The sequence below is a fragment of the Pteropus vampyrus genome, unplaced genomic scaffold (genome assembly GCF_000151845.1).
Source record: "Pteropus vampyrus isolate Shadow unplaced genomic scaffold, Pvam_2.0 Scaffold115, whole genome shotgun sequence".
Lineage (NCBI taxonomy): Eukaryota > Metazoa > Chordata > Mammalia > Chiroptera > Pteropodidae > Pteropus > Pteropus vampyrus.
In genome coordinates this window covers 4,301,660-4,327,776 of record NW_011888896.1, presented here as the reverse complement: position 1 = coordinate 4,327,776, position 26,117 = coordinate 4,301,660, and the positions used below count along the sequence as shown (strand labels likewise).

The 26,117-nt window shown below is 33.1% G+C and overlaps 1 non-coding gene across 1 annotated transcript; it reads left to right on the top strand.

Moving 5' to 3' along the window:
- The first annotated feature begins 16,006 nt into the window (after window positions 1-16,006).
- Window positions 16,007-16,125, top strand: LOC111743519. The gene has a single exon (XR_002781746.1). It is a non-coding gene; the product is annotated as a 5S ribosomal RNA (ribosomal RNA).
- Window positions 16,126-26,117: the final 9,992 nt, after the last annotated feature.

The window sequence follows — 26,117 nt, the reverse complement described above, 5'->3', positions numbered from 1 at the left end:
TACAGAAAGCAATGGAGCTGGGCAAGCCTTATCGAATTATGTCAAAGGGAAGCAAGGTGGCTGGGCTTTTAAACTAGCATCAACCAGTCGTTGGAGGAGTATAACTTGGGTATGATAATTTTCTTCAGTAAAAGGCAGTACCCAGAGAGAGATAAAGGTATGAGCCATTAGCAGGCAGCCATCCAGCAGCAGCTGGAAGAATGAATGGTTCCTTTTTATAAGGGATCTGGAGAGATCCATTTGGGAAGAGAGTGGAGAAAATGAATGTGAAAGTCCAGGTTACTAGTCTAAATACTTTTCTGTAAGAGGTTTTATTGTTGCAGCCACTTATCTTCTCTTCCAAAATTTTCCCCACCACCATTTTTTTGCCAGCTAACTCCTTTACTGACATATTTTCTTGGATTAATGCTTCATTTACTTATAAGGCCTCCAATTAAATAGCTCTCTTTTCTTTGACTGTCCTTTATTAATTGTTACTCTTAACCTATCTTGTACCATAGAGGCAGATGTAAGCCCAAATGGATTCCTATAGCCATCCCCATTAACATATATTATGCAAAACACAACCATATTTTACAGAATTGCTTTTTCTGTATCAATTCCATTAGAGAAGAATCCTTTCATGGGAGCTCTAAGTTAAAGAATTTAAAAGTTAGAAACCAATACTTCATGTATCACACTGCAAGATTTTGACGGCAATGAAGAGTCTGGTTTCACGTATTTCATGTGGGGCTTTGTATTTTCTTAGAGGAGACTAAATAAGCAGACTGCATAATTTTAAATATGAACTCTTACCATAATCACATGCTCATGAATATAGGAAAAATTTAAATGAAAGTTGTTAATCATTTTGGCGATTATTAATTTATGGCAGCTCTGAGGGTGGGGATAGTGTAAAAAGAGTTTCCAGGAGGGATTTGAGTCAACATGCACTTATATCATCACATCAGCTACACTGATTACCTTCATCCTATGATCCTTTAAAGTACTTAATGCAATATCACTGTCTCCAACAGTCACCTGGGATGCGTAACTACTGGTAGTTTTATTACTTTTTCTTTTTTTCCAAAATAGATAGGACCATATTTTTATTTCCTTTTTAAGTTATCAGTAGAATAGTTTAATATTTAAAATGTATTGTCAGCTTTTCTTGGGGAACTGTGAAGTTCTAATATATTACATTTCCATTTAACAACAATAACAAAAAATCCCATTCCTCCCCCCACAAAAAAGAAACCCAAACAAAAGCATTATGGGGTTCTAACTAGAGACTATTTGAAAAGGAAGATTTGTTCTTGCTTTGAAAATACCATATAAACACCAAAAAAAAAAAAAATGGTCTCATCTGTCAAATTGCCTGGAGAATGCTTTTAACAAGGAATGAAGCTACATTAAAGGCCATAAAATATGCACCAAGGGAAAGAAGGATAAAGCCGTCCTGTAGTTCATTGGTTTCACCTACTGTGCAGTGCTCTCCTTGTGAACAAGACAGATTGAGTAGTTATTACTATATCAGAATATCTGCCATTGTGGAAAGTAAGAGAATTAGAGAGAGAACACTGGACTCCAAATCCTAGTTCCTTCCACGATTATTAGTCAAAGAAATGTGAAAATTAATGACATTTCCTTTCACTTTTTTTACGAGGAAATAAAACCCTACAACTTTATTTGCAACCAAGGAGCTTGCAACACCATTAAAATTATTACCAATTTGGCAAGTGGGAGAAGGGAACTTTGACTTACGGGTTTGCAACTATGCCTGTGGGAAAGGAACCAACTGCTGAAGGGTATGCTTATAAGCTAGATATTAACAATTGTATAAATTTATTATTGTTTTACCGAAAAGTAGAAGTAGCACTAAAATATGACTCATTTGGAGGATGCTAACAAAAAACTAAATTGCACTTAACTTAACCTTCTGAAAAAATAAAAAATAAAAGACAAAGCATTTAGACATCCTTTTCCAAGATAGATTTTGCTTGAATTGTAATTTTGAAAGGTGTTCACTTTGCTATTAAATAACAAATTGGAAAACTGTTATCTGGAACAAAATGTTCAGTGCTAAACTTATTGAAAGTGGTCTCCATCTGTGAATGTTAGCAAATTTATCCAAGGATTCTCTGTTTATGCATTTTCAGGATGAGAGAATAACATCAGATGTTCGAACAGCTTATAAAGCCCTTATGAAATAGGAATGACACTATTAAAAGCTATTGCTTGTTATTATGGAGAAATTATTATTTGGTATTTCCAGGTAAAATGTGAAAATGTCCTATATATTTCCCTAAATTTCCTCCTATATAGAAAATAAATGACATTTTATTGCTAACTAGTTGATTTATTTAAGAACACTAGACAAAGTATTTTGCCTGATTTCTTTATGAAAACTATAGAACTATTCTTCAAACCATTTAATGCCTAGAAGATTTAATAAATTAGAAAAACAGTCTCTCTATAAAAATGTATTACAAGTTGCAAAATAATTCCAATTTAGTAGTAAAAACAATCAGCTGATTTTAAAAATACTTTTTAAAAAAAGGTCTAGAACATAACTTCAAGAAAAGGGATTTCTTTTAACAGAGGCAACATTTAATACAATGGCAGGTAAAATAATTTTTAAAAGTTTTTTTAAATGTTTTAAAAAGTTGAACATAGTTATATAATCTAGTGAAAAATAGGAAACATATGTAGCCAGTTGTTCAAAAGAAGATGTATACAATTAAACTAAAATATTCAATCACTGAGAAATTCCTAAAGTTCTCTGGCCATCCCCAGATTGTCCTCTATATTTGCGCTTTTGATTAGTTTGTTCTTTTTGTCCCTTAGATTTTGCATGTAAGTGAAATCATATGGTATTTATCTTTCTCTATCTGACTTATTTCAGTCAGCATAATAACCTCTAAGTCCATCCATGTCTTTGCAAATAGCAGGATTTCATTTTTGTTTAATGGCCAGAAGGGAAGGAGTTTGGGGGGCTGAGAGAATGGGGTGAAGGGTTAAAGATGTACAAATTAGTAGTTGACAGATGGTCACGGGGATGAGGAGCATGGCACAGAGAATGAAGTTAGCATTAATGTAATGGCTAGGTGTAGAGCCAGAGGAGAGAAGGAGCAATTAGGGGATGGTTTTATAAACTATATAAATGTCTAACCAATGTTCTGTATACTTTAAATTAATAATAAATTTTTTTAAAAGTACACATAAAAGCTTAGCAATAAAAAATCTAAATATCTTGTTCAAATTTGCAACTGTGAATGGTTAATTATTTTAAAGTTTTATATATTAACATTTCGTTGTGAGGGAATGAAATAAAGATTGTTTCATATTGACAAACAGGGACAATAATCTAGAGAAAAATTAGGTTCAAGCAAATGTAATAATGGATCCCCCTATTGAAGAAAATATAGGGAATTTCTTCAATGCTCAGTGGGCTTAAGATATAATTTTAATAAAGAAAAAGAGATATATTTGCATATACTTACAGCATTTTGACTCTAAATTTTGATAGAATGGAAGGACAGTTGGCTCTTTTTATAAACAAAAATACTTTATTTTTCTTGAACTCAAAAATTAGATGTGAATGAAGACTGGAATGCAACCAACATGCCCCTTTGGATATATACATTTGCCAAAATGTATTTCTATAGAGTAAACCACTTTAACATCTTAGATATAAAGCATTTTTTATGGTTAATAAGGCCACCTGAGAAAATTCCTGAGGAAGTGAGAGTTAGTCAGTAGCTCGAGAATTGATCCAGAGGCTCTATAGCAGCTATATGTGAAAGAAATATTTAATTTTTAGGGGAGACTCCAGTGTAAGAAGACATCTTGATGGTTTGTAGTAGGAAAAAAAATTCAGAGAATACGTATTTTCTTATCTATTTAAAACATGATAAATTTATAGTCATAGAAATGGGGACCAATGTACTCTTGTTATACATAAGGACACTTAAAAAATAAGATGATTTGACTCAGATCATGTGGCTACTTAATGGCAGAACTGGGACTAGAATTTAGGCCTCCTAACTCTTAATTCAAACCCTTTAATGGAATTCTGGCAAGATTAGAATTCTGGCAAGATTCTTGATGATACTTGATGTTCCCTGTTAGACATGCAATTAAGCTTATAATTGGTCCTTGTTCCACTTCTCTGCGAACATGCCTTTCTTCGGATTCCATGAGAGGGCATATTGTTCACCCAGGGACAGAGCAGAGAGGGTGAAAATTAAGTCAGTGAAGTAATTTTATTTAAGTCATCCAGAAAACAAGGATAATAATATGATTTGATTATTTATTATTTTCTGCTCATGTTTCCTTATTTGCATTAACTGAGTACCTCATTCACCTATCTTAGGTACAAGTGACTCCCAACTTATTTATAATTTTATTTCTGAATAATAGTGGAAAATTGTTGTAAATTGGGGCCTTTCACATCAATTCTTGCAGGCTTCCTCGGAATTTTGACATTGTGTCTGGCCCAACTTTTCTATTCTTTAAACTATCAAAACATTCTTTGCTCATGCTAAAAACCTCTTTCACTGATTTCTCAACACTTCACCTATTTTTATGCAGAGAAATCATGTCTTTGCTAAAATTATAACTTTGTTCAAAGGCATTTAGCTTTCTTCTGTCAGATTATACATCTATGCAAGCAGAAGTCTTCTATCTCAGAAATCAGCATTTAATAACATTAACATTGCTCCATTATTTTTTAAAATAATATTTTTGCTGCTTTTCTGCAAGTCTGCATGACATATGTTGAAATTATTTCACAATTTTTATTTCCAAAATGACTGGGAATTTCCAAGATTAAACATTGCAGAAAAAGTGTTATGTAGCCTGCTTTTAACTTTCCATGTTTGATTACTTTTTCTAACTGATCACTAAGAATTAATTTATTCAGTAACTCTACAGTGTTTAATATTTGAACATTTACTAAGTCATTTTGCTGTATCTTCACCTCTTTGAGAGAAAAAGAACTTTATTACCAGTTTTCTACTTTTAGTTTTTTACACAAATAAAAATTACTTAATATTTTCTTCATATTTTAATATAATTCAATAGCATTTGAATGAAAATGAGACATTTTAGATCATCAAAAGCTGATTTTCAAAAATATCCCATTGCTGTTTGCTAATAAGTTATGATTCTTTTTTCAGAGGCGTAGAATATCTGAAGATGAAAATTTCTATCTGGAAAGTTGCAGAAAATTTGAGCTAATTTTAATCTGAAGGTTCATTCCTATAGTAAAGGGGTGTGTGTAAATACAGATTTTGTAGTTAAACCATTGTGTCTGAATCTTGATGCCTCCAGTGCTTTGTGACTTAATTTCCTTATCTATGTACAGGGATTAAAGCTGCCAGTTCTTTCACCTTGTCGTGAGATTCATGATAGGCCCTCACCTAATATAGCCATCAGGATTATTATTATCATCACTATCATTATCTTTACATTGTCTTCGATATTATCAGCCCTTGAATTGATTGGAGACAAGTTATAAACAAAGGTTCTGAAAGTATGAGTCTCTGTGACATAAATGAGTTAAAGATGACCTCTGCGTATTAGCCTCTATATTGTTTGTTTCTTCACAGCATGCTAGGACTACTAGTTTAAAGCCAGCAAGAGCCAAAGTCAAATTCTTACACAACCAATTGCCTCAAATAGAGCCCCACAAAGCATAGTTTTAACCATTTAGAGCCTGCCTGCTTTGCTTGCCCCACAAAACTGCACTCAGAGTAAGCTAGCCATAGGTAAGACACATCTTATGGCCTGCTACCCTTCGCAGCTCAGACTACTCAGACTCCCCAGCTTACTGTCGAGCAACATCACCTAGACATAAAAGCCCCTTCCTCCAATTCCCCTCTCCCCAGGAGGTGCCTTGCCCTATTCGCCTTCTGGATGGTAGCCCCATGCCACCAGCTCTGGAAGGTCTCCCACTGTGAGGCATTTCCCAGGACTCTTAAAACCTGTCCAAGTGCCGCTCAGTAAAGCTTGTGAAATACTGCCGTCTTGTGGTTGTGTTATTCCCTTGGGCAGCTCTGATATCCTTAAACTTACCAGTCTTATACTCAAGTTTTGTATCAAAGACTAAGAAGCTGAAGTTTTTCATAGCTATTAGGCCTGGAATTTACTCTTACTTTTTTTAAGACAGAAAGTAAGGGAAAGAATGGAATTTTTACTGCATTTATTTCACTACCTCACTTCAGGAAATTCGATTGTGGGTTCACATTGCACTTGTTCAACAGGGAAAGTGCCTTATTTTATTTCAGAAGGCAAAATATCTGTCTAGGCTTTCTGAGAACTGTTTTGGGTGCCACACGAGGGCTAAATTGCTTAAGGAGGGCCAACTTTTTTTCACTTAGTCCATAGAAGGAAAACGTACTGAGTTCTAGTAAAGAATTTTACATTAATTACTTCACTCAATCCTATTTAGGAGACAGTATTCCTATTTTATTGGGAAAGTAACTAGGATGAAAGAGCTAGTAATTGGTAGAGATGAAATTTAAACCTTGATCTGATAATTTCATAGGCATGTTCTTGCCCTCTCATTATTTCTGCTTTAGCTACTCCAGAGCTTATACTAATCTGCAATGAAGTATTTTATAGGATCTTTGTTAATTATATAAACCTTATTTTTTAAAAAAAATTTGCTGCCAGTTTTTACTTTTTTTTCTACTGTCAATTAATCAAGTGTCTTATAAGTTGAAACTTGGAACTATTTTTAAAAATCTACTTTTAAAAAATTACCTTTATGTGTTTTTTTTTTTTATTATACAAAATCTTAGTTCATTAGTAGGCTGCTGTATGAGTCAGTGGCTTAGAAATATTAAATAGTACCTTTTTGAGAGAGAGTAAAAAGCTATTTTTATTCTAAAATAGCACACTGATAGATGTTGTAAAATGCAATCTCCTGCTCCCCCCAGGAGTAATTTATGTGAGAGAAATAAGATATAGAAAGAGCTAAACTGCTTTACTTGTTTATTTGTAATATCAGGTAATACAAATTTAACTCTTGGCAGCTTGAAAAGAAACACAAAAAAACTTAACTGAACTCTGGAGACTCAGAAAAAAGTAGGTAGGCAGAAGGAGTAAGTTCTTGAAGGACTCTTAATAGCTTGAAAACAAACTGGACCTAGAAAAAGATGGTCAAGTGAGAAATTCCTTAGAGAGGAAAAACAGACTATACTTAAACCCCATACAGCAGTTTTTAGGTTACTGGATATAATGCAAAATTCCGATATTGAACAGTAAGAGGGATTGAGAGACCTGACTAAAAGCAAAATAGCAGTATAGCAAGTGGTCACCATGGTAACCAGAGGTGAAATGATGCTGATGGGAAAGAACACTGCTACAATTAGGTTGAGGTTACATATAAAGGCCAGAGAAAAAGAAATCAAGTTGCTTTATCCCATCTGTTTCTTTCTGACTCGGAAAAAGGAAAAAATATATGAAAAATCACTAGCTAGGAAAAAGGAAAAAAAATATATGGAAAAGCACTAGCTAGGAAATATCACAATATAAATTATATAGTTTTCCCTGGCCTTGTTGGGGTTAGCAGAAGGTAGGAAGAGATAAGGATAAGGATGGTAATTAAAGGTATTAGTCATAGAGAGGGGCAGCCATGGGCTTTCAGCAGGTCCACTGTAAAAAGAAAAAATGCTTCCAACCCACCAAGGATCAGGATGGCTTGAGGCCATCTTTCTACTGCCAACACTGCTTAGCAGCTACAGGATGATTTAAACTGTACAGTCTCAGAATGAATACAACATGAGAGAGCACAAGATTAAAATAAGATTGGGAACACACTTTTAGAAAGTTAATTGATTTGACTATAGACCTTTGCATTGATTTTTTTTTTTCAATTGCTTTGAATATTTACATTTTTATTATCAAAGGGGAAGCAGGCTGTTTACTGGTTAACCAGGTAATATATTGGTTAATATATGTGGTAGATAATCTACATCTCATTTAATTTAGTGAAAAGCTAGTTATTAAGATATAAAGTCATGTTTTGCCAAAAACATTTTAATTTGTATAGTATGATGGCTGTAAATCTGAATTTTCATGATGTCAATCACCAGAGGAGAAAATGGCTACTGATTTATGCTATTAAACAAAGAACTATTATTAGGCAAACTGAATTCACTTGAAAAGTTTACAGTAAAAAAAAAGCCCTTGTCATCTGTTAGTCAAAATCTGGTTTCATAACTACCCAGCACGCACAGATACGAACAACTTCAGAGAAGATCTCTAATACACAGAGCAACCAACTAGGGGAATAAAGAAGACATGAGAGGTTATGGGTGCTACTGAATGATTGCTCAGTTTTCTAAATAGAAGGGGGAAAGTATATTGAGTTATGATGGCTATATACACCCAGGATTGCTGTATTAGTCTGCTAGGGCTACCAGAACAAAATATCACAGACTAAGTGGCCTAAACAATAGAACTTTATTTTTTCATCGTTCTGGCGGCTGAGAGTCCAACATAAAGGTACTGGAAGCGTTGGTTTTTCCCGAGGCTTCCTTTGTCGGCTTGCGGATGTCCTTCTCTCACTATGTCCTCACATAGCCTTTTTTCTGTGTGTGCAAATCCCTGATGTCTCTTCCTCTTATAAAGACACCAGTCCTACTGGTTTAGGGACAACTCCTTATGACTTCATTTAACCTTAATTACCACTGTTAAAGACCCTTTCTTCAAATACAGTCACATTGGAGATTAGGGTTTCAACCTTATGAATTTTTCTTTGCCGGGAGGACACAATTCAATCCCTAACAATTGCCAGCTGTCAAAACAGAGCAGACTGGTAGAAGTATCTGTTCATGAATTTACACAAGAAATGTTTATTAAACATTCATTATGTGCCAGACACTGCACTAGGCACTGGAGGAAAGATAGACGTGAAACTTGCTCTGCAGATTAAAGAGGAAAAGAGTCATTTAAACAACTATATCACATTAGGCGAAAAGTGCTGAGTTCAGTGAGCTATGTAGAGGCATGTAGCCAGGGTTCCCAAACTAGTAGCTCCAGATTAAATACACAACACCCAGTTAAATGTGAATTTCTAATAACTTTTTAGTATAAACATGTCCTAAATATTGCATCGTATATACTCATACTATCCATCGTTTACTGGGCATCCTGTTTTTTATTGTTGCTTGTTTTATTGTTATTTTGTTTTTGTTTTTGTTTTTGTTTTACTAAACCTGGCAACTCTATAATCCAATCCATGAGGATTAGGGAAGCTCCACAGAGGAGGTGACATGTAATCTAAGATTTGAGGGAATGAATAAAATCAGGAAAGGAATAGGAAACTAAAAAAAAAAATGAAAAGAAGAAAAGAATCCGTACAAAAGGAAGATGCTAGAGTCCAGCAGTGAAGGTAGATAACACCAAAATGCAGAGTAGATGAGAACCAGTGGTGAGAATCAGAAAATTGACCATGATTAGCTATAGAAATAAAGAACAGAAACAACCATGATGAGGAGACAGAAGAAATAATATCAAATTTTACTAACCCCCAAAGTTATTCAATATAGGAGAAAGCTAAAGGAGATCTATAAATCATGACCAGCTAATCACCAAGTTTTGGGATTGTAACTCTAATTTATTTATTTACTTAATCTTTTACTATGTTTACTTTTCTCATCTCTACCTCCTTTCTGGCTGCACTTTCTCAAAATCTCCTGATTGGTTTCTCATCCTTCTTCAAACTATTCTTCACTGAGCAGCAAGGTACAAAACAAATCTGATCAGATCCTGCCCCCACTTATAATCCTCAGGACATTTCAAGATGAACTTCCATCACGTTTAAGCAGTACAAATTATTCAGAAAGTGATGCTAAGATTTTAAAAGTTGACGGAGAGTTTAAGATGATTTTTAAAGAGCAAGAACAGAAACATTAAAAACTATATGTATGTGTACGTATGTGTTTATGCAAGTGTTGTGACATAGAACTCCAAAGGAAAACTGCCTAAAATCCTTACAGAATCTGAATCATTTAGAGCAGAGTAAAACTATGTATATGAAATAATTAGAACCACATGTTCTTACTTTTGGTAAAGATCTGAGCCATTCATTTCCAAAATTATTATTTTACATATGAAAAACAACATAGATTAAGACAGTAGTAAGCATCAGAATTAAGATTAAAATGCAAGTTTTCTGTCATTTTAATATAGTATAAAATAATCATGTCGTTTTGTATAAGTTATATGTAACCAACTAACAGAATATTTCCAGTGAAAATATTTTCAAACCAATTTTAGAGGCTAACATTTTTATGAGTAAAATAATTTTATATCACCTTATGTACTTTATTTTGGGTGTGTTTAGTGTCTTTAGATTAATTATATGGTCATTAGAAAATTTTGTGTGTGCGTGTGTTTATAATTATTGTGAGATATCTCAGCAATGGCTATGAATAATTTTGGCGTATGAGACCCATTTAATAATGTTTACTCAATTTTGTACTAGCATTGTCATCCATTCTTGGGTTAAAGCAGAAAAACAGTGACTTATTTTACAGAGATCTGCAATAGATCTTCATTAATTTAAATCTTGGTGACTAAAATATAATTATATTAATGCTTTTAATTTTGTCAATTTTTTTATTGTTCACAGAACATAATTATAATGTATAAATGACAAGGAATTTTTAAAATTTGATATGTATTATTTTGTACCTGAAGCAAAATAATGTTCTGTTGTTCAAGCCAGCAGAGTTAGTGTCTGGCCTTGTTTATTATAACCTGCTAGCATGTTATTTAGAACATAAATGTTGCTATAGAAGACATTTCATAAGAAAAATGATTCATCATTTAGATGTCACCCATATGTAATATCTAGTAAAGCATGAAAGTGCTTTGACTTCCTTTCTGATGAAATGTAAAAAAAATTTTGAATCATCAGCTGGCTAGGAAGGATAATGTTAAAGTATAGAATACTGAAATTGTCTGTCTTGGTCATGGTTCTCAATGTCATTATGATTTCTCAGCATGAGCTTTGACAATTTACCACAATACAGGCTAGAAAGTACTCTAAGGGCAAAAGAAGAGAGTAACTTAAAATCCTGAGGAAGCTGGAAAACCTTTGCAGAGGAAATGACATTTGAGCTGTTTTGAGGATGAATGGTTAAGATTTCTCCAAGTTAAAGGAAGAATAAAGATCATTCCTGGCAGAAAAATGCATTCACAAAAGCATAGGAAAAATGCAGAGGCATTGTGGGTATGTGTCAGGTGGAAGAAGTTGCCAACATTTACAGGGTAGGCTCTACGGAAATGAACTAAAAGGCTATTTAAGTAGTCAGAGGAAAAGAAGGCAACATGATCCAATGTTCCAGCAATGATTACAGAAAGGAGGGGCCACATTTGAAAATCTGATTCATTTGTGGAAAATTGTAGAAAACGTAGAATGGAAGGCGGTTCCAAAGGTTTGGCTTAGGCGACTGGATGATTATCGATTCATTAATTGAAAGATGGCAATATGAAGGTCAGATTTGGAGGAGAAAATGAGAGGATACATTAAACATTGTTATCAATTTAAAGAACAGTGAAAGTAGTAGTCAATAAGAAAGTCTGTACAGGAGGAGAAATTCACTAGGAAAATTAATCTTATGAGGGTTAATCGAAATATAAACTTTTAACAAGAAACAAAAATCTATTGCCTCTTACTCTGATATTGAGGTTAAATTATTGTACATATCTACTCTATTTCTACATAAAAGTGGAAATTGTCTAAAAATATGATAAAATACTTTTTAATTTCTATACTCTTCCCAATTATATGTTATTAGCTTTACAAAGCAGACCACTAATACTCACGATAGCTCTGAGAGAAACGGGAATAATTAATTATTCTAAATATATTTCTTTAACTATGATTAGGGAGAATCATTTTTAAAATATAAATGAAATACTTGATCTAAGAAACTAAAAAGATTGCTCTAATCATCTGATGTATTCACTTATTTCAAAGTATTCATCTTTTTCCTACTTTGATGCTGCATGCTCTCAACCTCAACATGCAGTTATACACACACACAAACACAATGCATATAAACCCACTTGATGAATTATTTTCTCCTATCTTTAAAAACGAAGTAGATGGTTCAGGAGAATGGTAAAATCACATTATTTTTCTGCTTCGGATTAGATTTGGCCCTTGGTTCAGAGCCAGTCTAGCTGGACAGTTGTTGCTACTTAATGAGAAACCAGGTGCATTTTGTCTCCATTGACGTTCATTTCTGTACCTTGTTTTGTTCTACGTTTATCTAGAAAATGTGAAATCGGAGGATGATTTGTTCTGACAGCACCCATATGTTAATCTCAATATAATTGCTAGAGGTGGATTCAGCTCTAATTGGGTTCGTGAAACAAAGCAAAACATTGAATTTATATTACTAAAAGAATGACTTGGTCTGTGGCTTCCTGCATCAGTAAGAAAAATAAATATTCTTGATCTAAGACTTGGTGTAAAATTTCCAGGTCAGTCAACAGAAGTGCTATCGAGAGGCATTCATTTAAAAGGGTTCATTAGTAACAATGGGAAAAGAAAATCTTAGAAATATTTTCGCTCCATTTATTTATGTTATTGTAACTATCACTTCCCTGAAAACACAAAGCTAAATGAGAACTTAAATTTAATTAACATTTTACATATAAAAATGTACCCTTTATATAATCATTTACATAGTTCTCTTTAATGGACCCACTTGCTCAAAAATCGTGGCTTCTAGTAAACTTCCAAAAATATGTAGATTATTCACGCAGTATTCTGGAACTATACCTGAAAATGAGTCTACTTATCTAAATGAGACTATTCCTAGAACTGAACAATTAGAAAGCTATGGCATAGATATAAACTCTTGTACAAGAGGGAGAAGAGAATTTCCAAAGATAATGTTTAAAGGCAGTGATTGGGGAGAAATGAAGTGTTTCCTGTTTGCAAGCCATTGATATAAATCCATTTAACAAACTGATTTTGTAAGCATAAATCAAAGGAGGAACAAATAAAGGAAAAATTAAAAACACCTTAAATTATACTATGCTCTATCGAACTAACAGAGATTAAAAATAAACTGATAATATCTACTGGCAAATGGATAGTCACATGTAATATTCAGGTATTGTATCAATTGGTGCAAATAATTGAGCAATTTTGCAATATTTATCAAGAAGAGTAAAAGTATTCCAATCCTTTTCCCCCAGTAAATGCACAAGAAATTATATTTGAGGTGGTTTATTAAGGCATTAATTATAATTTGGAAAAATACTAAACTACACAAATTTCTAGGATAGGAAAAAGATTGGTCAAATAAATTAATAGACATATCTGCAACAGAATCTTTCATCGTCTTCACATAATATGTTTCAAGTAATATTTAATGATAAGAAAATGTTTACAGTATAATGCTAAGTAGAAAAGCATGACACAAAACAGTACATTTAATCTTAATAACATATGTGTGTGCTGTATGTGTGTGTGAGGAGCGTATATGTGTCTGTATGTATGTGTGTATTTAGAGTGCAACTTTGAATGAATGATAGGAGAGCTCCATTATGTTAATAGTGCTTTAGCTCTGGATGGTAGGACTATATTCAATTTTATTTTCTTATGCTTTTTTATATTTTCCAAATTTTTAATAATAAATTACATTAATTTTATATTCTGAAGAAAATAACAAATGGAATTTTAAATGGCAAAATTTTGAGTAAGCGATTCATATGTCCAAAATGTCTAAACAAACAGCTCTTTTCTCCTTACTCTTATTTTTTCTCTGTGCCAGTATAATAATGTCCATTAGAAAGTATCACTCAGCTATATTTCACATGATCTTGTGGTTACTTTCTAAGGTAATATAATTTCTGTTTTTATCCTTTCTCAAATGTTTTTTTCTGTTTACTTCCATTATCAGTTTAGGATGTCCGTAATATATAATGCTCTCTCTTTTCTATTAGAACTGCTTCTTCTAAACAAGATAAGCTCATCATTTTCATATGATAACCATCACACCAATTTTTCAAGCTACTTCTTAAATATTTGTTTAATTCTTTGGGTTCAATTTTTAGGTTTAAGTCACTTCTTATATTCACTACATGTACTGATTAAAGACATCAAGTCATTTATTTTCCTGGACATTTAGTTCTGAGAATGAGTGGGTAACCTATCTGTTCTGTACTTTCTGTGATGTCAAGCCTTGTTTTTCAGAGTATCTAATTTTATACTTGTATCGTGCAATTTTCCCTGCATCTGAAATTGCAGTTTTAAATCTTCTTCAACAGGTTGGTAACCTAAGGCTAGAAAAAATTTCCATTTTTGCTTCTATTCATTATTCGGTATATGAAAAACAGGACACATTGCATATCTGCCTTGGATTAGGAATATAAATAAAAGTCAGTTTATGCTATAATTAAGAACTCGTGCTACCTCAAGAGATTGAAGAGGAAACAACTGTAATAAGTCTATGCCAGATTGGGCCCTAGGTTCTATAGATGCTGGAGAAGAGACACCTAACTTTTGGTTGAAATCTATAGAGGGGATTATATTAGTTTGCTAGGGCTGCCACCATAACAAAGTACAAACCAGGTGGCTTAAACAACAGAAATTCATTGTCTCATAGGTCTGGAAGGTAGAAGTACAAAATCAAGTATTATCAGGATTCTTTTGAGGACTATGAGGGAAAGATCTGTTCCAGAACCTTCTCCTTCGCTTGCAGATGAATGTTGTCTCTTTGTTCTTGCATCATCCCTCCATGTGTCTCTCTTTATATGGCCTTCTTTTTATAAAAATACAGATATGATCTCATCTTAACTGCCATAGTCTTATTTCCAAATAAGGCCACATTCTGAGGTATCGAAATTAGGGCTTCAACATATAAATCTGGGAAGATACAATTTGCCCATAACAGAGATAGTAGAGGAAAATTTTTCTGCAAGGATGATCTTTAAATTTAATTGAAAATGACAAGGAAAAGTAATCCAAGAGAGAAGAGCAGGCAATGTAGTTTAGGAGAAGAAATTGATAATGCAAAAGCCCAAAGGCATAGAAGGTAAGGTGTAAGTATGGTGGGAGAGGAGACTGAAATCTTGGCAACTGCTTCCATACCTGGCTATGCAATACTATGGGGTTGATGGTGAGGGCAGCATGGAGCCAGTGAAAAATTTTACACATGTTCAGATTTGAATTTTGGAAATGGTTATTCTGGTTGTACTGTGATCTTTGTGAAGTGCATTTTGTCTTCTAGCAGACCTCATTATCTAGGCATATTTATTTTTCATTTAAAGAGCTCATTTGCCTTCTTTAAACCTTTTTCAATTCTCTTTATAAAACTTTTACTCTTGATTTTATTCTGTTAATGCCTTCAAATCCTGTTGCCTTTCATCATCTCCTAAATAATTTATTCCATTAAGAATTTAAACTAAAAAATTTCATACATGGCATTCATTATTCACAAGATAAATAAAGATAAGTATTTAAATATTCAGAATGTTTTAAATTGTTTGAAATTGTACTTTTAATCTTACTTCATAGACTAACAATGAAACAAATTTCAGAATCATAACAAAATAGTTCAGTTTTAAAGTGAGCCTCTGATTCTTCCATGTTAACCTTTCATGAAGCTTTCTTTTAACCATTATTAAATCTATGAGTGCATTCTCACATGCTTTTAACTTCCTTGTAGTTTTAAACTTCTTAAATTAATTTTCCTTTTATTTTAAATCTCTTTTCAGCCTGAAGGTGACAACAAGCAGTCTTATATGTTTCATAAATCTCTTAAAACCTTTCCAATTATAAAGTAACTGATTTATACTCAAAGCAACTTAATTGATTAAACGATTATCACTACAAGCCCTGTTTATTTGCTTAAAATATCCTGAAGACACAAATACCACCATCATTAGTATTAATTAAAATATTAACAAACATAATGTCAGAAGTTATCTATAGTTATGATTGAAGAATGAGTATAAAGCAGTGTAAAATACCATTTAGAAACACTTTCTCATCTACAGCCATGCCACCCTGAACATGCCCAATCTCATCTGATCTTGGAAGCTAAGCAGGGTTGGGCCTGGTTAGTATTTGGATGGGAGACCACCTAAGAAGACCAGGTGCTGTAGGCATTTAAAAAAAAAAGAAGAAGAAAATAAATGCTTTCTCTAAGTTGTTTATATCAGATTGAAAATATGTCTTTCATCAGGTTTTATGAAGGGCACCATACTGACATTGTGTCATATCACAAAAGGCAAGAAATTCCTGAGATGAGACAACTCCATGGAAAATGCCTTCTTACTAGCTCCTACTAAATGTACCTACTCAAATCTTTGAAAGAAAGTATGAAATGAAGTGTTTCACATAAAGGAGACTTTTTTTTACAGAAAGATATATTAATCATCATGTACCCACATTTTTATTAAATAAGACATTTGATTAAACTATATCTAAATGTACATCTCTGGCTTCTCAATAAATCATGTTAAATAATTGATCTTTTTCTTAATAACTCACTAATCATTAAGAATATAAGTTTTATCTCAAACTATAGTATAAAAATATCTCAGGAGATGTTAAGATAGAAGAGTATTTTATTTAAGGATGAGACAAATGATTAGATTGAGGTTAGATTAAGGTTCCAACCAAACCTAAGAGTCTATTAATTAAATAGCCTCTATCTGACTACGTGTGTTTCATTCTGTTATTCTGTGTCTCTATAAATAAGCCTTCAAATATTATTCTAGAAACTTATTACTTTAAGTTGTCACCTTATGAAAGTTAGATCTTTGAAAGTATCCTAATGCTCAGAAATGTATTTCTTCATACTGTTCTTGGCTGAGGTTTCCAACTTGTCTGAAAGCAAAGTTCTTTAAGAAATATAACTGTAACAGTTTTTTTTTACAGAATTAGAACACTTTTTCTGAACTTGGGCTATTTTAATCTAATCTTAAAGTCTGCTTTCTACTGTCTTCTACAGCTATATTTGCATATTTAAGTAAGTCAGAAGATAAAAATTCCAAGAGAAGAGGTGTGGAGAGAGAAGGACAAAAATATTAAAATGTTGTTATTCAACCTATGTGATACAATAAGGAGAGATTTTGAGTAAGCTTGTATATGCCACTACTTAGTATGAATCTTCTCTCAAGAGAATTTTTCCAGATTGGTTCTATAATCCTTAGGCTGATGTTCTTTAAAAATAGTTAGTTAAGATAACAATAATAATGGTGATAATGAGGAGGAACAAGCAAAGTAGCATTATTATGGTCTGGAACAGTTACAGAAAACCTTTAAAAGAATTTGAGCTCCAATAGGTGATCCAAACTCATACTCTATGGATTTTTTAACAGAGCACACTGTCACTCACAGGCAATGACCTAAATAATTTAAAGAGTAAAACAGAATATTCTATTTATCATTCCAAGATGTTCCAATTTACAGGTTTCTCTTTACAGCTGCTATGATGTTTTAAGATCTGCATACAAGTTATAATAATCAACAGAAGATAAAATCAACATGTTTTAAAAAGATATAATTGTTTTACCGTAGATTGGCAGGATTGGTATAGATGAAGAAAATGGATAAAGGGCAGTAAATATTGGGTCTATTGTAAGGTAGAGCATAGAATTGGAAAAGTATGCTTACAAAAGTACTAGGTAAAATAGCTTAAGAGTAAGCAAACTGAAAAGTCTTGTGGACAAGCCTTTCCTTAAACATGTGATTCAGAATACTAATTCCTAATTGCAGTGATAACCTTTAACATTTTCGATTTTTTAATTTTTAAAAAAATGTTTAGGAAACACTGGTTTGAACAAAGATATGCATATTTCTTTGTCACAAGACCTCTCTGATTCCTCAATATGCTAATGCACACTGCTTATTTCTTAGAAGAAGATAAAACTCAGGAACATGGACTGGGAAATACTGCTATTGAAAATGTGGACTCAGTGAAGCTTCTAGAACTGAGGAATGTATGCGTCAATATATAAAGTGGATAAAACTAAGTTTTTCTTTTATAGCAATTATCATAATATGTAATTATGGATTTATTTTTATAACTTTTTATTCAATATTCCTCTCCTTTACTATCCAGTAAATTCATTAGAGCATGGACTAGAGCTCTTACTCACTGATGGTTCCCACTCCTATAAACCAACACCTACCTAACACATAGTAGACATTTAATAAATATTTGTTGAGTAAATGGTTGTGAAGGAAAGATATCTGGAAATAGTTTATTTCCCTACAGTTATATTTTTGGCAATACTACTAGGATATGGTAAGGGTCTAAACCCAATTGAGTGAATGGTAAAGAAAGGAAGGGGAAGATGTAGAGTGTTTAGTATAAAGAAAACAGTAGAAAAACATGACTCCAAAGTACAAAATTAAGAGAATTAAAACACAACTAATAAAAACAAGAAATCAAGAAGGAAAACACAGTGTCTAGCACAGAGTAGGAGATTAGTAAATATTTCTAAGTTTTGCTCTAGACTAATTGAGTTTTATTTAAAGATAGGTATATCATTATGCAGAAACTAAATCAGGATTGATATTTTATATTAGAAATCATTTATAGAAAGAGACGAAATCAGTAGATGAAAATTCTCAGGAAGAATGTGTATACATAGAACAGAAGCATCACTGTTCTTAAAATACGTAACTTGCTTAAAAGCATAACTTAGAAATATTTGATAAGCTGCTTCTAGGTACCAGGCACCATGCTTTCCTTCTTGATTTCTTGGTTTGATTGCTAATGTGATAGTATCATCATTAAAGACTGCAAGGTTTTGTCCTAATGATAGTCCACTGATCTTTATCAAGACAAATCATATATAACAATCAAAGTCTTTAAGATATTGTGATAAGATGTAAACAAACCCATGAAATCTAAGTATTATTGAAATGTGACCATTTCAACAATCAGAAAACAAACAAGCTTCAAATGCCAGAGTTCTAGAATCAACATGCATGTTGTCTTGATAAAGGGGTTTCAGAGACATACTTGAGGTTAAGTAATGATTTTAAAGATGTTTCTTGAAGTAGGATATGGAGAGAGTTTGGCAGTTTTCCATATCCCTGTGGCACATTTAGTGAAGCAAAAGGTTTCTCAGTTAATAAATTAAAAACATTTGTCATTTTAAAAATGGAAGGCTGTGCCAACTAATGAAAACAGCCAGAGTATTTGTCACAAGAAATCTTGGAAAGATTGAACTTTCCTTTACCCCTTATCTTTCAAGGTATGGAATATTATGCAAAGATAACACAGACAGACATGAGTCTAAAATCCTAAGGAATGCAAAGGGGTTGAAAGCCAGGTATTTTGATACATGTATTCTTATAGCTTGAGCCAACTACTGCAGGTATAATTCTCAAATGGTTAACATTCTTTTCGATTTAAATAATCAGCAGAGAAGGATTTGAAGAATGTAGCAAGATGAGTCTTCTTTTAATTTCTCCCAGGTTAGGTCATGTTAGCAAGCCCTTCTGTTTAAATGCATTTGATTCTGGGAGAGTGTTAAAAGGAAGGCTGTTGACTGCACACTGTGGTTGTAGAAAAAAAATCCCCTTTAGCTATTCAATTTAGATTTTTTTAAAAAAAATATGATTTGATAGAGAAAAGAATCCATGCAGTGTTGCGAAAATCCAGAAAAAGATGCTCTTATCTGATTTCAAGGAATTTACTAGAAGGGCCTTAACAGGAAGAGATGAATACCTGTTTTCCTTTTGCATTTTTAAATCCCTTTGAAAAACTGAAAATCTAAGAATTCTTCTTTCGGCTGTGTGCTAAGGATATGTAGTAACACAGGAGATCAGATTGTATCTGAGTCAAACTCCAAACACTGGGTGTGAAACTGTGCCTTTATGGTATACCGGGCAGTGGTCATGTTTCAAAATAAAAAAGCAAATATGCACTTCACTATATCATGTATGTAATGTGCCTTCTCATGTCTTATGTCTTACTCCATTCCTGAAAATCTTTTTCAGTTCTACCTTATTTCATTTCTATTCTTTTGACATTCAAAACATTCTTTAAAACTGATCACTAGTTGAGAGGACAATGTTATTTCCCTCACTGCTACCCCTTTATTTTGGTTTGCAATATAAAGTGTTCTATGTGAAAATCACTGTTGTGGGTGTATGTGTGAGAGACAGAGAGAGAGAGAGGGAGGGATGGAAGGAGGGAGGGAAAAAGAGGTAAATAATTGTCTTTGTAAATTCTCATATGCTAATCTCTATTCACTGCTGTAAATGTAATGCAGGGTCTGCTAATGAGAAAAAATTCAGTGGCTTTGGGGTAAAGAGTTATAAGATCCAATCTCAGGTCTACTAATTATTCTGTGTGTGACCTTATGCATATCACAGACTCACAGAACTTTAATTAGTTTATTATTAAAATACTGAAAATATATGATTGCCTATTTCTTATAAAAAAACAAGGTGAGAAATTATAAATTGTTTTTAAATTTTGCAAAGACTATGCAAATACAAGTCATCATTATAATTAGTTCCCATATCCATTTGCTAATATAGATAATATTTTTAAAGTATCTACTCTGAACCAGATAGAAGACAAATTATTAGAAATGTGCATTGTCGAATAGGCTAGACATGGTCCCTGTCCACACAGAGGTTTCAATCTAGTAAACAAGATTTGTTATTAAGTAATTAAAATGTGATCAAAGGGAATTACAGCATATAGTTGGAATACATGCTCAGGAATCATAACCCGCCTTGTTAAATAGGAGACTGTTTTCCCTTCTTCGCCTAATTTTTTTTAAAGGCGAGGAAAATGTACCATTTTACAGAGGCAGTCCTATTTCTGAAAGCCCTGGTATCAGAAAGGTCATGCAGTCTTAGCAATATGAAAGAGGCTGTGAATGCAAAGAGCATAGAAAGCAATGAGAAGAATGGTAAAAGATGAGGCTGCATGAGTGTGGAAGGCAGCAATCAGACCACGGAACCACATCATTCTTGCTAGGCCATAGTAAAAGTTTTCAATGTTGCTTAGTAGTCAGAAAAGAGTCATTGCAGTACTTGCACCAAGAGGGTGACATCACATTTGTCACTCCAGTTGTACTGTGGAAGGAAAACCATAGAAAGAAACAGATGTAAATATAAGAGGTAATACTTTGAGCTAGGTTGCTGCTGAGCAGTTGAAATGAAGAAAAATGGTCTTGGTTCAGGAAATATTTAGGCTATTTAATGGTTAGGACTTGATGATAGATGTGGGAAGTGAAGGAACTGGAGGAGTTCAAGAATAGTGCCAAGGTTTCTATATTGAGAAACTAGGTGAATGGTATTGCCTTCCACTGAGATTGAGAACACAGGAGGAAGTGGAGATTTGAGCAGAACAGTAATTGTTAACACTGTGAATGCTTAAAACTCGAAGGCACAATTTTAAGTGCTTTGTATGTACTCTGTTTACAGATGACTAAATTGATAGAGGTAAAATAATGTGCTCAGTGTCACAAAGCCAGGGAGTTAGCTTCAGAGTCTTGACTGTCATGATGTGCTTTGTATCTTTCAAGAGTATCATTTCAATTTTCAACAGGTTACATTTGAGATGCCCATAAAACTTAAAGTAGAAATGACAAGGGAAATAAATCTGAGTAGAGATTTAAAAAAATATTTTACAGCCATCCACTCATTAAAGTTAAATGAAATGAGAGTTGGGAAAGGCGAATGAGATAGTAAAGGGAGAAAGTGTGTAATTAGAAGGGCAATAGGCCTGAGTGGGGGGTGCGGGGGACTCTAATATGATAAATTTAAATGTTTGGTAGAGCAGATGGCACCGTCTCAAAAGATTGAAATTAGGGAACCAAAGTGAAGAGATAAATCTCAGAAGAGTATGATATCAGGGGAGCCAAAGAGAGTGTTTTCAAAAGAGGTATGTAGTTCTGTGCCCGGTGCTCTTAATAGGTCAGGTAACAAAAAATTAAAAGTATGAAAGTAATTAAAGAAAAACTTTCTTTTAAATGCAGAAGTTTATCTCCCATCTTTCTTATTTAACTCTTCTTACAACCAAGATTCCACTAAACCAAGAGGAATTTTAAAATACTTATACTCACAAGGACAGAGAAAATAGAGGACATCAGCACACAAGAAATTTCAAAAAAAATTGAGAAGACGGAATGAAAATGCCTTTTATATTTATCTACATACAAAGTACATTGTTGGTTACATTGTAAAGTACCCACGAGGGGACACAAAAATGTATTTACTCCATAGACTTCTTTAGAATCTTGGAAACAATAGGGATCAGGCAAGAACTGAAGAGACTTAGTACTGAAAATCGGCAAATTGACTGAAATTCTCTCTATATAAAACTACATAGCTATGCCCCAGGCAGAACATAAGAATATTTTTTGGCTTGCTGCCACATGACCCTGCAATGAAACCTATTATGCATATAAAGCTTCCAATTAACTTTTTAGAGCTTTGCTCTTCAATGTTGAAGGACAGCCAGGGATCACCAGATATTTTTTAAAAACTCCTTTCATGAAAAATAAAGATATAAATAAACAAATATAATGAAAAACTCAGGGGTAAAAGGATTTAAAGTCCATAGTTAATATCTTCTAAGAGAACACAAAAAATTTTATGGCCCCCTGATATCATGGCCCCCAGGATACTATGAAAAAGGAGCACCAATTCAGGAAGCAAGAAATAACTTTTGGAAAGTAAAAGTATGCTGTAAGATAAAGATAATACAGTAGGTGGATTTAGAAGACAAAGTTGAGAAAATCTCCCAGAAAATAGATTAAAAAGACACAAACATAAAAATTACAAGAGAAAAAATAATTAACTTATCAGATAAAGTTAGAAGGCACCTCCTACATCCAGCTAATTAAAATTGCAAAAAGGAAATAAAACAATGAAGAAGAAATTATCAATTAAATAATAGCAGAAAATTTTAACATAATTGATAGATAAATGCTTCCAAAAGACCCATCAAGTATTCAGTGCAATGGATTAAAAAAAAATCAAAGCACATTGTTGTAACATTTCAGAAGACTAAGGATAAGATAAAAATTCTAAAATGTTCTGGTGGAGGTGAAGGTGGGTACAAAACAGGACCTTGTATAGTAATGGAACTGGATTTCCTGAAAACAACTTTAAAAGCTAGAAAGTAATAAATTAAAAATACCTTCAAATTTACAAAGAAAAATTATTTCTGACCTGGAAGTAAATATATCCAGCTTAACTTTAAACTCTTTGTGGGTGAAATAAAGCCATGTTAAGACATGCAAAGTTTTCAAAAATGTACCTACCATAAGTGCTTTCTCAGTAAGTTATTGGATATTATATTCCACCATTGGATGTTATATTCCAATAAGTCCAGAAAGAAAAAGCCATGGAATCCAGGAAATAGGAGATATAACACAAGAAAGAAATGAAAAATTCCCCAAACGATGGTGAAGAGAAATTCCAGGATGACACAGATATATATATATATAGATAGATAGAGATATAGATATAGATATAGATATAGATATAGATATATCATATATATATCATATCTATATATGATATATATATCATATCTATATATGATATATATATCATATCTATATATGATATATGATATATATATAATCATATATATATCATAGATATCATATATCTATATAGAGATATGATATATATATAATCATATATATATATATATATATATATATATATATATCTCATATCTAGAAAAACAACCACTCCAGACAAGAACAGGGAGATATAATGCTCCTGAAGGATTATTCCAGGGAGGGAATATGACAGATTACATATATTTGACTACAAGAGGAAACAACCAGGAAATTTAATTAGTAAAAGGAACATAAAAGACCAAAGAAAACGTGAGGCAATTTTTAAAGAAACAAAAAGATGCACAAGAAATAAAATGTGATTGAATTGCAGTGGTATATAGTCATCATAAAATAAATATTATTAATTTAAAACAAAATTTGTATATATATATGAATTGATTAGAAGAAAGGTAAACTGCCACAATGCATACTAGAAACCTGTAATGGAAAAAATCAAAAGTAGCACTATAATCAAGTTATTTAGAAATTTAGGGTAGAAGACAGTTCTAAAAATTTTAAAGTTATGTGTAGGGAGAATAAATCAGGAATGGAAGGAATTATGATTGAAAGCTCATGTATTAGATACCAAAGTTATCAATGGTTGGAAAGGATATTCAAGAGATGGTAAATGAATGATATGAGGAAAAGTAGTGAGATGCTACTGCCAGGTAATGAGATCATCAAAGGAACAGGGATTTTGGAGGATAGCCTTGTGGTTCAGCACAAAAGGATAAATGCAAGGCACTATGCAACACAAAACATGATCAACTGATTCCTCACTCATTGTGGGTCATTGAGGCAGACAGGGCATATGCCTTTAGTCAGCTCTATGGCAACACAGCTGGTTGGTCAATGTGACGACTAGTGACTCAAATTAAAAACCGGGAATCTCTCAAGACACCTTCTTTTTCCCCACAGCCTCCCCTTTCACCTCTCATTTAATCGATCACCAACACCTTAGACTCTGCTTCTTAAATATCTTTCCAATTCATACTTCTCTCCATCCTTACTGCTACTATCATAGTCAAAACCATCATCACTTAATCTTTACCACTACAATTACCTCACCAAACATTTACTAGGTGCCTAGTATATGTTTGCCTCAGATATTTACTAGGTGCATTTATTGGTTGCCTATTTTGTTCTAAATCCCACATAAAAACATGGAAGTCACCAACCTACAATCAAGGATTTCAAGTAAGATCAAATAAAATAACAGTTACAAAACCTTGTGATTCAGGCTCCCATAAATGAGAAGTGTAGGAGTCCATAAGATAGAAAGGAATGGAGAAGAAAGGTCATCTTTTTAATGTTTTTAGTTGGCCTTGTACAAATGTGCAAATAATCTTCTGTGGGGGAGACAGAGAATCTCTGCCTCTATCTTTCATTAATTCTCAGAGCTGGACTAATAATAAAACAGTAAAATTGACACAAGACTAAAATAACAGGAGGAAAACCAATTTAATATGTGAGTATAGGAGAATCATAATATGATGCTCTGATCATAAAATGAGGATCAAAGAAATGGTCAAACCAGTCACCTTTTTACACTATTTAGACAAATAAGCAAGAAACTCATGAGACATTGACAGGACAAAGAAAGCTGATGTTCTTTAGAATGGAAACTAAGCAAGGTTTGGACATTTGTTAGTGAGGAATCTAAACAAAGTTTGGGCTTGGGTAGTAAATTAGAAAAGGTGTTACAAAGCTTATTTATACAAGCTTTTGGTTCTGGGTTCTTTTAAGTCTTGTGATAAGGTTATCTCGGCCCTCAGGAACAGGAGGGCACATATCAGATGAGAGATTTATTTCCTGCTTTTAGAGGGACAACGAGTTTATGGTTTTCTTCTTACACGGGCAGTTTCTTATGTAAGTTTAATTCAAAATAATCAATATGCTATTGTGGGATACCTTGGGTTGGCCTGCCCTGGACCCCAGCAGAACTCACTCAGTATATAGGGAAATAGTACACATAATTAGGAAGCAACATGATAAGTGCTCTGGGAACTCAAAGGAAGACAGTAGTCATTATTCTTCCTGGGGAAACAGTCACAGAAATAGTGATTGACCTTTTAGTTAGAATACGTATTTCAAGAGAATTATCAGTAGCTGATGATGGTTGTGAGAGAAGAGTTCCAAAAATGTCCATTTATTCGTTTCTACGTTCATTTGCTCATTGTACATTTTTAAGTTAACAATCTACTATCTGTCAAAAATCAAGAAAAATGCAAAAAATAAATAAAACATTGTTCCTACCCTCAAGAGGCTACAGTCTACGAAAAGAATGATATGAAAATAGATTTAATAAAGTATCGTAGGTGCTGTGATACAATTTTGTACACAATTTCATGGCATTTAGTCAGTTTACCCTAGAGAAAGACACATCAAGGTCGTCAGAGGTTTCTACCATGATTACAAGTTATTTTCTCCTGTTAAAATCATAGGATTCATAAAGATAGGCCCTCATTGGTAATGAATGGCCTCACTGGTATCTCATTGGTAATGAAGCATATTACCAATCCAACTCTAATCTGTAGCTCCAA